Source organism: Peromyscus californicus, unplaced genomic scaffold, assembly GCF_007827085.1.
Source record: "Peromyscus californicus insignis strain IS unplaced genomic scaffold, ASM782708v3 Scaffold_14__1_contigs__length_90479793_seg_2, whole genome shotgun sequence".
NCBI classification, from domain to species: domain Eukaryota; kingdom Metazoa; phylum Chordata; class Mammalia; order Rodentia; family Cricetidae; genus Peromyscus; species Peromyscus californicus.
Genome location: NW_026294436.1, coordinates 60,261,546 through 60,278,786, shown reverse-complemented (window position 1 = coordinate 60,278,786; position 17,241 = coordinate 60,261,546).

Genomic DNA, 17,241 nt, shown 5'->3' with positions numbered 1-17,241 from the left:
TACATTCTATTCTTTTATTTTTTCTTCTTGCTGCTCCCCTTACCTTCTCTTCCATTTCATTTAACAGAGGTTTCTTCCCGTATTCCAAGCTGCTTAGAGCTTGTTATGTAGCCCAGCCTATACCTCAATCTCACATTCTTCCTCCAAGAGTTGAGTTTACAAGCCTGTGCCACCATACCCAGCTAGATATGTTAGACAGGTTCAATTTCAATCTCTTGTCAAGCTGACTACATAACCAGAAATTCACAATGCTTGAAGTTTTTCCAGATGTGGTCAGTCCTACCCATTGATATAGAATGATGTCAAAAGCAAACATTGGGGGCCTATTGACAGGGAAAAAAACGGTAAGCAGTGTGCTATTCCTTTCCCATTTGAAAATTTTAGTCAAAGAGCCTCTATTTCTGATAGTTGAGGGAGTTTCAGATGAGGAATGTTTGGGAAGCTCACACCACACATATGTCCTGTGTGTTGATAGACACACTACTTGCCCAGAGAGTCTGGTTTTCACCTTGGCAGGTTCAGACAGAATATTTGCAACAGGGAACAGATTACAAGTTCTAAACCCATGTAAACCTGCTGGAAACTGACTTCCACTGACTCAGGCTTTCAAGGTAGTAGATCCCAGTGTGGAGATTTATACCTAAGATGTGTATGAAAGAGTTTTCTGAGAACTTTTGTGGAGGAGTGAAGAAAGTAGGAGTGGGAGGGGGAAAAGGTTAAATGTAATGCTAAGCCCTGGAGCATGGCTATTCCTATACACATGTGCTAGGGCTTCCTGGATGTATAACCTCCACCCTTAAAACACTCTAATTTTACAAAAAAGGTAAGAAAATTGAAACCCAGACATATAAAATGTTTTTACCCCAACATCTTACAACTTTTTATGTGGTAAGGTTGGGATTCAAGTCCTATAATTATGATTCCAGAAGAAATGATGTGTTACTGTCATTCTGTGTAGGTATGCCAAAATGGGCCGTGAAACAATTTCTGCTTCTAATCAAGAAGCAAAATGGGTTTATTCTGTGTGGTATGAGAATACCACAGTTCTTTAAAATAGAGATGTGTGTGTATGTGTGTGTGTGTGTGTGTGTGTGTGTGTGTGTGTGTGTGTGTGAGAGAGAGAGAGAGAGAGAGAGAGAGGAGAGAGACAAAGACAGAGAGACAGAGTGACAGAGACAGAGGCAGAGATAGACAGAGACAGAGTCTGTGTGTGTGTGTGTGAGAGAGAGAGAGAGAGAAAGAGAGAGAGAGAGAGAGAGAGAGAGAGAGAGAGAGAGAGAGAGAGAGAGAGAGAGAGAGAACGAACCATGTATGTAGAGTCCATGTGTGTGGGCACCTGCAGAGGTCAGAGGAGGGTGTTGGATCTCTTGAAGCTAGAGTTACAAGCAGTTGTGGGCCACCTGATGTGGGTGCTGTGAACTGAACTGGGGTCCTCAGGAAAATCAACATATGCTCTTAACTGTAGAGGCATCTCTTCATCCCTTACCAGAAATTTTGCATGCAAACAGTCACAAGATGGAAAGAAAGCTTTTTCTTATATTTTCATAATTTATACCTCTCTACTATGTATATAATCAAGCCCATGCCACATACATTACAAATGTAGCTTGCTCTTTTGATGTCTCTCCTCTATTTGCAAGATGAACATTTTTTGTAAGCTCTCAATTCAATGTATTCATTTCACCACTCCTATGAATGAATTAATGAACTTCTAGACAATCGACAGTATGCAATGTGTCAGACATTGCTCTGTGACAGGAATGCAGAAGCAAACAGGATGCATCATCTCCCTTCAAGAGCTCAGAGTTCAGAGGGGACTCGGGTGAATAAACAAACAATTAGAGCCTAATTGGATGATTGTTGGCTGTATTCATCTAAACTAGAATTTCCGAGAGCCAGCACAGTGATGCACAGTTATCAGCGCGCAGAGGACTGAAGACAGAAGCTCCCGAGTTCAAAGCCAGCCTAAAACTAATAGATGTACAGTTCAGTAGATGATGTATGTGTTTGGAAAACATGATTTCAGTGTGGTCTGAAGAGGGGTGGGAAGATAAAGTGAACAGACAGGATGAAACCGGATCATAGTGGACTGTATTCTTTTGAACTGTGAGCCAAAGCAAACCCTCCCCCCCCACCTCAAATTGCTTCTGCCAGGAATTCTTTCACAGCAACAGAAGTAACTAAGACATTCATCCTTTGGGGACAGAATTGAATCAGTCTTTGAGGATGGGGCCCTCACAGCCCTCTGTACTCTCAAAAGGCCTATCTCTTACTACTGTGACCCCCACAATTATACTTCAACACAAGTGTTCAAGGAGACACTCTCCACCTGCAGCATCTGAGAAAAGACAGGGCAGGGATGGGGGTAGCATCAGGAGTTCTCAGGGCAGGAGGCTGACTTGGTTTGCTTGCTTTGTTGTTGTTTCATTTCATGTGGAGAAGAACTGAGTACATTCTATGAAGACAGGCAGACGTCATGGAGAGCATGTTGTAATGAGGTTCTGGGAGGATTCATGGAGCTAGAACAAAGAAGAGAGGAGTTGATGAAATCAAAAGACCAGCAAGAGTGAACAGCTCACTAGCCCTGGAACATTAGAGTACATGAGACACATCTAGAGATCTGAACAAGACACCAGTGTGGGAATTCCCAGACCATGGCCATCAGAGTCTCTGTAAGTGGAACCTGGGCATCAACATATGTTAAAGGGTTCCCAGATCCACTCAATGAGAGTCATCTCCCTCAAACCAGTGTTACCCACACAGCCTTGTCAGAATGTTAACAAATGAGGGGTACTTTCCACCCTAGAATGTCGTGGAAGCTTAGCATGCTTATCCTAAGCCCTGGGCCTTCACTGTCATGTTTTCCTTTTGCACTTGACGTAGTACAGGAATGAGATATAAAAGCTTTGAAAGTAGTCTAGAGCAGCTTATCACTGTTTGTCTAAAGGTTGAAATGGGAGTCCTTCAAGGTCTGTTCTTCAAGAAGCAAGCTGATTTTGCCAGAGGAAATGCTGGAGTGACAATCATAGTCACTGAGGGATGATCAGATTTTTGGGGGGAGGTGGAAAATTTCTTTACTCTCTGGAGCCAGCACAAGGGGAATGATTTACAATCCAGCAAGACATGGAGAAGATAGAAAATATATCTGATGCAGATATTTTCTTTATAAACTGTGGGTAATGCAATCATGGAACTGCATTACATGTGTTCTATGGATCTTTCTGATCTCTGGGAGAACTTTCTCATTGAAGTTGTCTCATAAACTTCCATGGTTTCTATGAGGAAAATATTAAAACTTCTGTAACCTCTGGATTACATTCTATCATCACATGCAATAGACATTCATACAGAACACATGCATAGCACACACAAGGGTACACATAGCACAAACATAGCATACATATAGACCACACAATACATGCATACAGATACTTATATACACATACTTACATAACACATCACATAACACTAACACACCACATAACACACCCAGAGGATACGCAGAATGTATGCGCACAACACACACAATATACACAGAATACACACAGACACATACAAAGGCACATAGATAACACACACATAGCAAACATATAGTGCACACACACATAACACACACAGCACACAACACATATAGCAAAAATATCTACAACACATATCATACACAATACACATAGCACATAACCACTGATATATATCTATATATATCTATATATATATATCTCACATATATAGCACACACACAAAACACATAGACAGAGAGACAGATGGACAGACAGAAACAGACACAGACACAGACACAGACACAGACACAGACACACACACACACACACACACACACACACACACGCACACATTCACCCAGAGACTCACACATACATATATGAAGAGAGAGAGAGAGAGAGAGAGAGAGAGAGAGAGAGAGAGAGAGAGAGAGAGAGAGAGAGAAGACAAAGGCATAGCCTATTGCTTGGAATTGATATTGATAACCGGGAACTGCTGTAGGAGAACATGTAACATAGCAACCTTACCAAAAAGAGTTCTCACATTATACTATTGGAGACAACTAGCTGCTAGCATTATTTTGATAACTTGACAATGACAAGAATCAAAATTTTGTGATTCCTCTGTCATTTATCTTGTTACCCTGTAGTGGTTTGGATGACAAAGGTCCCCATAGGCTCATATGTTTGAATTTTTGGGTTCCCAGTTGGTGGAATTATTTGGGAAGGATTAGGAGGTGTGTCCTTGTTGGGGGAGGTGTGCCACTGAAGTGACTTTGAGGTTTCAAAGTGCGTTCCCAGGCAGCTCTTTTTCTGCCTCATGCTTATGGATCAAGATGTAAGCTCTCAGCTACTGCTTCATCACCATGCCTGCCTGCCACCGTGCTCCCCATCATGATGGTCATGGACTCGAACTCTCTGGAACTATGAGCCCCAAGTTAAATACTTTCCTTTATAAGTTGCCTTGGTCATGGTGTTTTATCACAGCAATATAAAAGTAATCAAGACACACTCTGTGCTCATTACTGTATATCATGTGACACTCATTTCTTGGCATCAGTCTAGATGCAAGGCTAGAAGAGGAAGAGCACATGGCTGCAAGTTAACTGTCTGAGGAGAGCAAAAGCCCCTACCATATCTTTCAGTAGATATTGCCAAGGGCTCCCTGGCCTAGAGCTAGCTGCTTAGCCAGCATTTGTTCCCCCATAACCCCTAGTTAGAACTCAATTTTTGTGTGGAATGTCACTGGGCTAAGCTAAAAGACTACATTTCCTAGGATTCCTTGTAAGTACCTGCTTTAGAATTGTAGGTCTGATTTTCAGGGTAGTTCCTGTGCTCCCAGTTTTATTTCCCACTCAAGCCTCCCCAAGTCCTGTCTCTGGTGTGGAGTCATGCCTAGCCCATTTATCACTCAGTTATGGACTGAGTCAGATCACCGCCTTCTTCCTTTTTTCTCTCTGGATGAACACAGAGAAAAAAAAAAAGATTCCCATAGTAAGTTAGCCCTAAGAGAAACTGAAAATGATGCATTGGACTGCACATTCCCACACTCACCTCCCTAGCTCGGTGAGTAAGAGGCCAGGGTGACAAATAGAACACTCTCTCCAGAGGAGACACTAAAAGCAAAGATGATGTAATCATTTACCAACATTCCTTTCTTGCCAGCCTGCTTCCCTTCCTCTCCTTCTCTCTCCTTACCTCACTTTCTCCCTGCCTCCCTCCCCTCTTCCCTCTTTCTCTCCAGCCTGTTCTTTTTACTTATTTATTTGTTCTTTGAGACCGTCTTGCTATATAGTCTAGGCTGGTCTCACACTCATAATTTTCCTGCCTCAGCCTCCTAAATGGTGAGGTTGCAGATGCCACACACAGCTTCAACTTCTTATTTTTTAAACTTGGAGGTGGGATGGTAAGAAAGTTCATGGTTTCCCAGGACAATTTTGTTCTCAGAACTATCTCTGTGTATGCTTTTCTAGGATCACATGCAGGTAGTTTATATTTTATCTTTAAAGAAGTTTGAAACAAACAATCCGTCAACTAAATTAACTCTAAGCCCAAACTCCGAGACCTGACCCATAGAACAACAAAGCCGTATAAATCTGTATCACTCCATATCAACCCAAGTCATCTGAAGATTTAACTATCCACTGATCACATGCTGGGCAGTTAGGCCAATGATGGTAGCATCTGTCCCGAACACCTACAGACTGTTTTTCATTGTCAGGGTCATCTGTGTGACACATTGAAGCTGCTATTTATGTAACATTGAGCTATAGTAGATGCTGTAAGTGATCTACAGATGACCTCAATTGTATGGGAAAGCATGCAGATTTTATGCAAACACTATTGTTTATTACATGAGGGCCTTGAGCAGGTGGGCACTTTGGAACTTGAAGGAGGCTTCTGAGACCAGTCTACTAACTGGGACTGTTTGCTGTCCCTTCTTGTAGTCATTATCCCAAGCCATGTTCAGCTAGGTCTCTAACTGAGCTTTCTGAAGTTCTTTGGTGAGACTGGATAACAATACAACCGTACTTTAATAATAAACTGTCCACAAAACCAAACTGCATACCTGAATGCCCTCATCATCACATTCACAGGGTGTGTTTAAAGCAGATAAATACATTTCTCTTGCCCGTATAAATTAAAAATCAAGAAAATGGAAGCTGGAAGCTATTCATTATTTTTTAAGGATATGGTCTTACTCTGTTGTATAGGTTAGGCTTAAATTCACGATGATCTTCACATTTCAGCTTCTAAGCTCGGGGATTGTAGGCATGGACCACCACTCCTGGCTGAAAGCTGCTTAGAATTCAAATGTGTCACTTCACATTCAAGGGAGAGAAATTACCCACCAAGTGGTTAATTTTAGAGGTTGGACCTCTCCTCTGCCATAGCATTTTTCTCTCCCTGGAAAGGCAATATAGGAGGCATTTGATGCAGAGCTGAGTAATTCTCCAGGGTGGTCACCAAGTTACTAGATCCAATGTAATTCTGTTATTCTTCAGCACTCTCCATACGCCTTCATTTTAATTCTGTTATAAGCTTATGTTACTTTTCAAAAAGGTTTATTTTAATTTGGGGTGTGTGTGTGTGTGTGTGTGTGTGTGTGTGTGTGTGTGTGTGTGTGTGTGTGTATGTGTGTGTGTGTGTGTGTGTGTGTGTGTGTGTGTGTGTATTTTCTTGTGGAGGTTAGAAGTGGGTGTTGAATCCTATGGAACTGGAGTTACAGGCAGTAGTGAGCTGCCAGATGTGGTGTTGGGTTCTTTGCAAGAGCAGTATATCATTTCTCAAGCTCTAGGAAGCTCATTTCTAGCCATCATGCAAGTCCTAGAGTGAGCTCTGCCTCTATCATCTCATGCCCTGTGGCCGTGGCACCTTCTTATCTGTGGAATGTTGTTGAAACCTTTGGAGCTCACTGCCTGGAGAATATCTTTTTTCTCATTCTCCACATTAGTTTTGCACTGAAGACTCCCTCAGGAGCTGTTGTGGATGGTTGCAAAGCAACAGAACATGGCAAAAATGACTCATTTAGCTGTCTTGCTCCTATACTGGAAGGTCTACATAGCATTTTCTGCTCTGCCCTTTGCTGCGGGCAAAGTCACAGTGGACACCTTCTGGAACAGTGGTTCTCAACCTGTGGGCCTCAACCCCTTTGTGGGTTGACTGACCCTTTCACAGGGTTTGCATATTAGACATCCTGCATATAAGATATTTACATTATGATTCATAATAGTAGCAAACTTACAGTTCTGAAGTAACTACAAAATAACTTTATGGTTTGGGGTCACCACAACATGCGGAACTGTGTTTAAGGGTCACAGCATTAGGAAGGTTGAGAACCCCTATTATAGAACCAATCCACTGTCTTTGTGTCTTTAAGTTTACTGTTGCCACCCACCCTTATGTTCCTTGAACTCATCAGCCTTCTCTCTGCACAGGGATATCTGAGTGTCTTGGTCAACCATACCTCCCTAAAACCATGCAGCTGCCTTCTGAGCATGTGCAGAGACCTGCAGTCATTGGGTAAGCTGTCCTTGACTAGCCATTTACTATTTGCTCTCACCCAAGAGAACAGAACGGAATTTAGACAGAGGGTCTAGCACTTTCCTGTCTTCTGTTTGATCTTCCCTGTGGAAAAAGAAGAAAAAGAAAAAGAAAAAAAACAACCTGCTACAATCGAGGCTGAGGAAGTTATATGTAAATACACTTATTTTTTCATTTGGATATATTATGTCTCTTTCTCTCTTTTTGTTTCTTTTTATGTGTATGGGTGTGTGGTGTGGTGTGGTGTGGTGTGTGTGTGCATGTGTGTGGTGTGGTGTGGTGTGTGTGTGTGTGTGTGTGTGTGTGTGTGTGTGTGTGTGTGTGTGTATAGGTGCATATGTACATGTGGAGACCTGAAGTTGACATCAGGAAGCTTATTCTTTGTGGCAGAGTCTCTCAATCAAACCCAGGGCTTGGCAGTATGGCGCGTCTTATGAGCCAGCTTCCTTGGGGGTTCCTAGACTCCATCTTCCAAGGCTGGGATTCCTGGAGGGTAATCACACCCACATGGCATTTACATGGGTTTTGGAAATCTGAACCCTAGTTTTCTTGTTTGTGAGCTAGTGCTTTAACTGTGGAGCCACCTCCCCAGCCCCTTTTAACACTTTATCTTAATTAGGTGTTTGGATTCAGCGTCATGGCTGGGAGTTCATGTCCTAGATGTTGGCAATGGTCATTTGAGGGCTTGCCTGGGCTACCATCCAGGATGGCTTATGTGTCTAGCAGATGATGCTGGCTGTAGGTAGATAGACGCTCATTTCAATGGAACTGTCTCCTTTCCATCCCATTGCCACAGGGTAGTCCAACTTCATCAGTCTGGCTGGTTTTCCCCAGCAGCATCTCAGGAGCAAAATGTGACCCTGCACTCTTGTTTCTGATATGGAAGTTACAGAATCATGAAAACCACTTCTGCCATTTTTGGGCGCAGATTGGTAACTAAGATCAGACCAACCCGGGGTGAGGAGAGAGTGATCTCATCCTCCAGTGAAAGGAAAGTCAACAGACTTGTTCACAAGTACCTTGCTTATGTGTTAGGTTCTGACATTGTTGACCTGGATGAACTGAACTGGGCATGTCATTCTTCTGTCTCAGCCCCCTGAGTTCCTAGGATAACAAGTACCCATTACCATACCCAGCTTTGTAGACGAGTCCTGAAACTCTCATATGACCTCTCCCTTCAATTTTACTGCTTTACCACATATCTATCTCTCTTCATGGGCAATCTATGTCTTTTATAATTTTTTTCTTTTCTTAACTGATAAATTAACTAGTTGTCAACTAACTCAGTGAGTGACGACAAATAAGTACACTGTTTCTCTATGAAGTAAAATATTTTTATTTTGTAGAAAACTTGAAAATCTTGAAGTAGACTTGATTTTTTTTAAAGAGCAATGTGTTACGAAGAATATTTACTTTAAGAAAGCAAGACTCTCAGCACTGAAGTCACAGGATATCTGTGTCTAACTGCATAGAGATGGATTGAAATATGGAGACTATATCCTAAGGATACAGATTCCTATGGAGCCAGGTCCTGCCATATCAAGTCAACCCAACCACTGAGAAACTTGGGGTAGATAATTTATCAGTTATTTTGGTGGAGCAATGGCCAATTTCAGAAGTTACTATTTTAATCAGTTCGTGAAATTTCATTTTAACTTGAAAACAATATGCTGTGCAGAACTCTTCAGAAATCTATAGGGTGAGACTCAGTAGAAGAAAATGATAATGCTTCATCTGTGTTTTGTCCTGTGCTTTCAGGGTGCTTGGTGACCAGACATGGAGACTTAAGGTAAGAAACTCTCCAGAAACAGAGACAACAGGCAAGGTTCCGCTTCAGACAGCAACTGCAAAAGGGGGTTTCAGAGTTCAACACTGAAGATGTCTTACAGATTAACATTTGAGACAATGTATCAGACTAAAATACTTTTTTTTTTAAAAAATATGACCTTGGGTGTAATCCTTAGTATTTGCAAAAATAAAAAATTTTAAATCCCATGGGTGAAAACAAATAGCAATATGTAAAGGAGAAACATTTTAACTGAAATATTATAATTTAGATAATAGTAAAAATTATAAACTTACAACACTAAAATTTCTACAATTGATACTTTGAATATAATACCAGAAGACCATCCCAGTGAATTCCCTTATAACTATTTCAAGCTCTACTTTTTCCACAATTTTCCACTTTTCTGACTAACTACAAATTTTTTTTATCTGTTTTTTAATTTTGCATATGCAGATTATGTGGCAGTGTGAGTCTAACTGTGTCTGGCCTCTTTTGTCCTTGTTACATGCAACAGTGATTATTTCATGCTGTGTAATATAATAGTTCTCGTGGTTTTTCCATTTTAATTGTTGAAACATGTATTAATTATCTTTTCAGCACTATGAAAAATGCCTGTGATACACCTCTTATGAAGCAAGGAGGGTTACTAATTCCTAGTTCTGGAGCTTCCCAGGTATGATGTCTTTACAAAGTTAGTACTGATAGGACCTTTGTGTATAGTGGGTGGTAGGTGGTAAAGGCAGGGGTATGTTGTTGGTGTACACGATCACATCTAAACAAAAAGTGAAGACCAAACACAGGCCTTCATTATCACTCCGTTGTAAGAAGTCCCAAGGACTCTTCTGAGACCTAACCTACTGTATAATCACCTTGAAGGCCAATTTCCCAGCACAGGAACCTCTGGGAGTTCTGAGTCATGTTCAAGCCACAGCAGTAAATAAATACATGTTTCCATTTAGGACACTGATTTTCAGACAGGGATGATTTTTCAACACCTGTAGATATGTGGCAATCCCTAGAAACATTATGACCTGGGAGGTACTATGAGGGCCTAGCATATTGCTTTCCACCCCACAAGGCACAGAGAAGCCCACAACACAAAATTACATGATCTAATGTGTCAACTTGGGACAATAATTTCTGGCTTAGGATTTGTATAGCGATCTGACTACACACAGTGGGGTGTGTGTTGTGGTGGATTTTTCCAGGCATTTCTCTCGGGTGAATATTTAGAAATATACTTCCAATACGACGGTTCAGCTTTAGACTATGTTCCCCAAAGTATTTTACCCACTTACATTTTCAGTACCAGCGTCTCAGAACCAAAACTTGCATCTGTGAGTCGTGGTGGTTCTGTGCACTCAGCAGAATACAAACCCCGCAGGCCTTTTAGTCTTGGTAGGAGTGGTGTCTGAGTGGTCATGTTTCCTTTCTCTTTTAATTTCCGTTTCCATAACGACCAGCCTTTTTGATCACTGTCATGTTATGTCCCCTCTCGTGGCATCCCTTTTCTTTGGCCACTTTTTAAATCGGGTTGTCTGTTACTTGTTTATTTATTTGAACGTGTTTTCATAAATTTTTGTTCATCTATCTATATCCAGCAGCTCTAACTCTTCTTTTTACAAACCAGAATGGTCCATCCAGATGCCACCTGAGATTGCAAAGTGAAATCCAGAGATCAGGAAAGAAATCAGCAGCTGAGTTTCCCCATCCTGATCCCACCCTAGACAAACATCCTGTGAGTGTGTTCTGCGTTTACTCAGCCCGCCCCAGAGAACTGAGCAACCGATTGCCACTGTCAGAGGCCAACTCTGTAATTTAACTTTGAAGTCCAGAATCACCACCCTTCCAAGGATTTCTTGATAAATGATCTGTTCTGGCTCAGAGTTTGGGATACCATAAACCTGCAGGGGTGTTCTGAAGACGATTTTGATTGGTCACTGGAGGGGAAAGGTTTGTCTCTCAAGAAGAGATCTCCAGAAATCTATGTTCACACCTTTTAAGGAAGAGAGTAGTAATATTTGGAGGAACGTGGGATCGTGATCACCTTGCCTCCGCAATGTTCATGCCAGAAACTCTCTTAGAACTGCATCCCCCACACACATTTAAAGCCTCCACTTACCGTGACTTTCTCCAAATATCATTATGAAGAACTCAAGCTTATTTACCTCAAATGCTCAGATATCAGGAGATAACGTTGAGTATGTTTGCTATACTTACAGCCCCATGTAAATCCCTTTATATGTATATTAGAAAATTTTTGCTCACAAAATAATAATTATTAGTTCTATTTTACAGATATAAAGAATTGCACATATTCAGCTTAGCATTTTTTCTCGACTTCGTTCTAGTACGTTCTGAAACAGAAATTCACACTCGATCTTTTAAGCTCAAAAATTGGGTTTCACTCATGACTGTCAATAGGCTACCATGGATTCAGGGAGAGAGGGGACTAAAATGTCTATCCCATCCCCTCTGAACTAGTTGCCACAGATAGATTCTAGGAAATGGGGAGTCACTGTCAGCAGTGTGTACCTACTGCTGAGCCCATTGTGTCTAAAAACAAAATAAATGCATGTGAATATGAAAAAAGGGACTTGTAGGGAGGAGAGAGGCTGACAGGGTGAGAGAGAGATGAGGGAGAGTGGAGGTGAGAGCAATCAGAACGCATTGTCTACATGTGTGAAAATGTGTGAACACATTTAGTAAATGAAAAAAATAATCTGGTTTAGCTTGGAAGTTCCACTCCCTCTTTCTGACCCTGGTTTCAGTGCAAACACCATCCATTTCCTGTTGATACCATACGGCACAGTTTGAAGGCTCTGGCAAAGACTCACAGCCTCTCGATGCTTTTGTATTATTGATGGTGATGAAAATGAGGAGGATAAGAAGGAAGATGAAGGTCAGGATGATGACATGAGTCACTGAGGCTAGCTTCCTTCACTAAATAAAGTAGGGAAATCTTTGGTTAAAAAAATGCCATTCACCAGGACAGGAACAGATGGTTCCAGCTCAGAAGGACCTGGGCAAACACAACTCAGAGGCTGAGGCCTGTTCCTAAGCATACAGTGGGCTAATAAAAGAAAACAAACATCTAGTAACCAATTTTGACTGAGATAACAAGAGAAAGAGCTGTAGCCATAATAATAGAGTTCTGAGCAAGCCCAGAGAACAGAAAGGAAACTTTGCATGTGACACGGAGGTTATAGCCCTTTTTCTCATCTTGAGAATGTTAAAATCTGTTTCGTGGTGACTCACTAAAGGCAAAGATCGAAGTGAAAGGACCGTGGGCTTTGGGGCCGGATATTTGACTCATGTTTAAAAGAAGACTTCACTGCGCGTTTGGAAAGTTTGCATGATCTCTGAGGCTCAATTTCCTCATCTCTAGGGCGACGTGGATAAAAGCCTCCCTCGCAGGGACTAGCAAAGGGAGCTTTCTGGAACTGGCTCTATGACAAACAGGGTGAGATGTGATTTGCACTGGGCTGCGCTCAGAGTCACCACCTTTGGGGAGGGGAGCCAGCAAGAACTCCCGAGTAGCTGCAACAGAAACCCCATCAGCTCTCATACAAGCTCTGGAGCTGGGAGGACTGTGCGGAGGTCTTCCGCCTCTGGCAAGGGTCAAGCCTGTGTATTCTTCCTACGGATGTGAGCTGCTTCCCGTGCATTAACCCAGGACTAGGGGATGGAGTACTTCTGTCACAAAGGTGTGTCTGAGTGATGCGTGAGACCACGTGGGGAATCTCAAATTTACGGTTTCCTGGACACCTCTTCATCCCAAGAGAACCTTGTGTGTTGCCTTAAGAGGCTATGATTGGACTTGAACCTGAGGCTTTTTTGATTTTGCCTCATTCCCCCTGCATTTTAGGTGCCGGACTCATCTTTCTCTGTTGGATTTCCTGGTGAAGCTCTGTCACAGAACTCAGAGACCCAGCACCTGAGAGCTACTGGCTTCTCTATGCAGGTTCTACCTCGGGCATCTTTGCATGCGTCTTAGTCCAGATATGGGAATGTAATCTCTAAATGTGGGTCTGGTCTGGGGTGAATGCCAATGGCCAATCAGATCAGATTGGGGGAGGGCTGATTTTCTGTGGCATGGTGGGAGAGTGAGCGTTGGGAAACATAGCTGGCTGCTTTGTGATTGCCCTGGGTGCTGTGGGATGTTCTGTATGGCAAATGTGTTGCTCTGATTGGTCAATAAATAAATCACTGAGTGGCCAGTGGCCAGGCAGGAAGTATAGGCGGGACAAGGAGGAGAATAAAGCTGAGAAGTGGAAGGCTGAGTCAGAGACACTGCCAGCCACCACGATGAGAAACAGCATGTGAAGATGCCGGTAAGCCACGAGCCATGTGGCAAGGTATAGATTAATGGAAATGGATTAATTTAAGCTGTAAGAACAGTTAGCAAGAAGCCTGCCATGGCCATACAGTTTGTAACCAATATAAGTCTCTGTATTTACTTGGTTGGGTCTGAGTGGCTGTGGGACTGGCAGGTGAGAGAGATTTGTCCTGACTGTGGGCCAGGCAGTAAAACTCTAGCTACACCTGGGGATGACTGTTTTGTAGCGTCAGTTTTGACTTTGATTAGCAGCAGCTCCTGATCATTGAGCTCAGCCACATGTCACGTTCTGGACTACATGCTGTAAATGACGTCTCCTTTTATTCTCGCTGAAACCCTATGTGGATTGCATAAGGCAGAGAACAGTAAATTCCCTCATGTTATAACGGAGGACACCGAAGCTTTGACATGATTTCTTGTCAAGCATCAGAGTGACTTTATCGGAACCTCTGGTGATGTCTCTTCTGACTCCTGACACTGTTAACTTACATTCTGTTCTCTCCTTCCCTCTCCCACCATGGATCTTACTCTTTGGTTTCATCACTCATTTTTCCTTGTGCTTTTTTTAAAACCAAAATTTTATTAAGTTTTTTTGTTTTGATACGAGAAAGACCTATGGGCTGATTGCAGAATAATGGAATTTTTTAAAAGAGACTCTCAGATCGGTCACGTTGAGAAAGTCTCTTTTCTTCAGAATTGTTTAAAGGTTCACTCAAACACTATATTTGAAATTATTCAAGTTATTAATTGAAGCATGAAAGTGCAAATTGTCAAGGTCACAATTTTCACATTTTCTCTTTATCAATATATTTCTAGAACAATTTTTTTTGTCCTACTCTGGTGGATAGCCATGAGTATAATTAGAAGACATTGTTCACATACTGATGTTTTAAAGTTTTGAGTATAATTAGAAGACATCATTCACATACTGATGTTTTAAAGATATATATATATATATATATATATATATATATATAATTTATATGGACTTTATGATATATTCATACTCCTATATAAAGGCCCTAGTTTTGAACTGCAAGTTTTTCTGCTATATATCTGATTTTATTGATTTGACTTTTGTATTTATTACTTATATGAGGAGTGTCACTTTGCTTCTGTGTTTTGGAAGAGTTTGTGGAGATTTGTATTATAATAGTTGATTTGTTGCTAGGACAAAATACCAGCAAAAGCAATTTAAGGAAAGACAGGTTTACTTTGGCTCGCCATGTAAGTCACAGTCCGTCGTGAGATGGAGGGGATGGAGCCGGAGCATGAGGTAGCTGGACACATGGTATCCACAGTCCGGCAGCGAAGAGAGGTGAATGCTGGTGTTCAATAGACTTCCTTATTTCTACGAAGTCCAAACAATGTGTCTTCTCTACTTTTGTAGCCATCCTGGCTAACAGCCTATTAACTCCACTGGTATTCAAGACCCAGATTTTGCTTTTATTTTTTTTTTCCATTAATTTTCTGTTTCAAGTCACTATACTTGCTTTATGTGATTTCTTCAGTTCTGCTTCCTTTGAATTTAATTTCCACTTCCTTTTATTGTTACCTAAGGTGTCAGCTTAGGTAATTATTTTACTTTTTTTTCTTTTTAAAAATAATTATATTATTTTTTTAAAAATAAAGTATGCGTACTTGTGTGTATGAGTGCTGGTGTCCTCAGAGGCCAGAAGAGGGCATCGGCTCCTCTGGAGCTCAAGTTATAGGCAGTTGTGAATTTCCAGACATGAATGCTGGAAAGTGAACTTAGGTCCTCTGCTGGAGCAGTGTGCACTCTTAACCAGGGGGCTATTTCTTCAGCCACTAGATAATGTTTTCTAATGGACGTAATTAATGCTATAAATTTCCCTCTAAACACTACGTTGGCTGTATCCCACCTATTTCTGTGGGTTGTATTTTAATTTTTACTTGTTTAAAAATATTTTCAATTTTCTTTCTAGCACTTTTTTTTTATTTAGAAATAAGTTATTTGACTCCCAAAAGCTTTGGGAGATTCCAAATCTCTGTTATTGATTTTCACTATGGTCTATAAAAATACTCTTTGTGACTTTGTCTTCTTTCCGATGCAGCCAGGACTATTTTTTACTGCCCAGGATGTGTTCCATCTTTGTGAGTATTCTATATGAACGTGAAATGATCATGTTCTCTGCCATTGTTTTATGACAGTTTCTATGTCATTCAGATATCAATATGATTGATAATTCATTTTATTCCTGCTGGATCAGCTAGTTACTGTAGAGGGGTACTGAGGTCGCCTAGTGTAACATTGGAAATACTTCTCAGGGCAGTTCTTACTTTTTTATGGATAGTTTTCTTATCTTTAACTGTGGAAAATTTCCTTGTTTTGGAATCCCTCTTTAAAGTTAATATAGTTATCCTAGCTATATTTTTCTACCACTTTACTTGTGTGTGTGTGTGTGTGTGTGTGTGTGTGTGTGTGTATGAGAGGGGGGGCGAGACGGGCAGACAGAGAGAGACACAGAAAGAGCTAAAGAGACAGACAGAGACAGAGACTAACTCATGCATCCTAGGCTGCTCTTAACCTCTCTATGTACTCATGCCTGCTTTATGCAGGTGTTGGAGATCGAGCCTAGGACATCATCATGTTAGGCAAGCACTCTGTCAACTGAGGCAGACCCCCAGCCTCATCCTTTTACCCCATCTACAAAATTACATAGAAATTGGGTTTCTTGTAGAACATACTTGTTTTCCTAATTTATTCTGATAGTCTTTATTTTCCAATCTATTCTCATAGTCTGTGGTACTGGGCATCAAACCCAAGGCCCCATTCACATTAAGCCTGTGCTCTACCACTGAGCCCTCTGAAAGTCTTTTTAATTGATATATTTAGAACACTTATGTTTCAGGAGACTGTGTGTATGTAGTCAGAGTAAGGCCCCCATCTTTGTAACTGTGTTCATTGTCCTCATCTTTGTCATTTTTTTTTTGTCTTCCACTCTGATGCCATCTCTGTTTTTAGTTCAGTATTTTAAGTGACTCAATTTTCTCTCTTCTCTTAGCATATCATTGTAATTCTTCTCAACTTGCCATCATTGGCCGCTTTACGACATGCAATCTAACTTTCCATCGGATCTCAATGCACTTTCTTTGGTGTAAGACCTTGAGTTCACTGTGTAGGAGGGGATGGCCTTGAACTCCTGATCTTCTGAGGTCTCCCAGTGGCTGAGCTGTCGTATGGACCACCCCAGTGCTCTTCCAAGCAACGTTGTACCACTACCCAAGCAGTACAAATAACTCAAGGGTACCCCGGATTTCTCCTCTCGTCCATTACAATCTCGCCACCTTATACTTTACTGACTCACGACCTACAACCATCGCTGTTGCTATGGTTATTTCCAGCAGACTGTTAACTGTCAGATCAGTTAAGAATGAGAAAATGAAAGGACCTTACTTCACCCGCATTTACTTCCCCCGTGACACTCCTCTCTTTATGTAAACCTGAGGGTCTGATTTCTATAATTTTATTTTTTTACTCAATGATTGCTTTCACCGTTTTCTGCAAGACAGGTGTACTAGTGAAAATTTCCCTCAGACATTGTCTG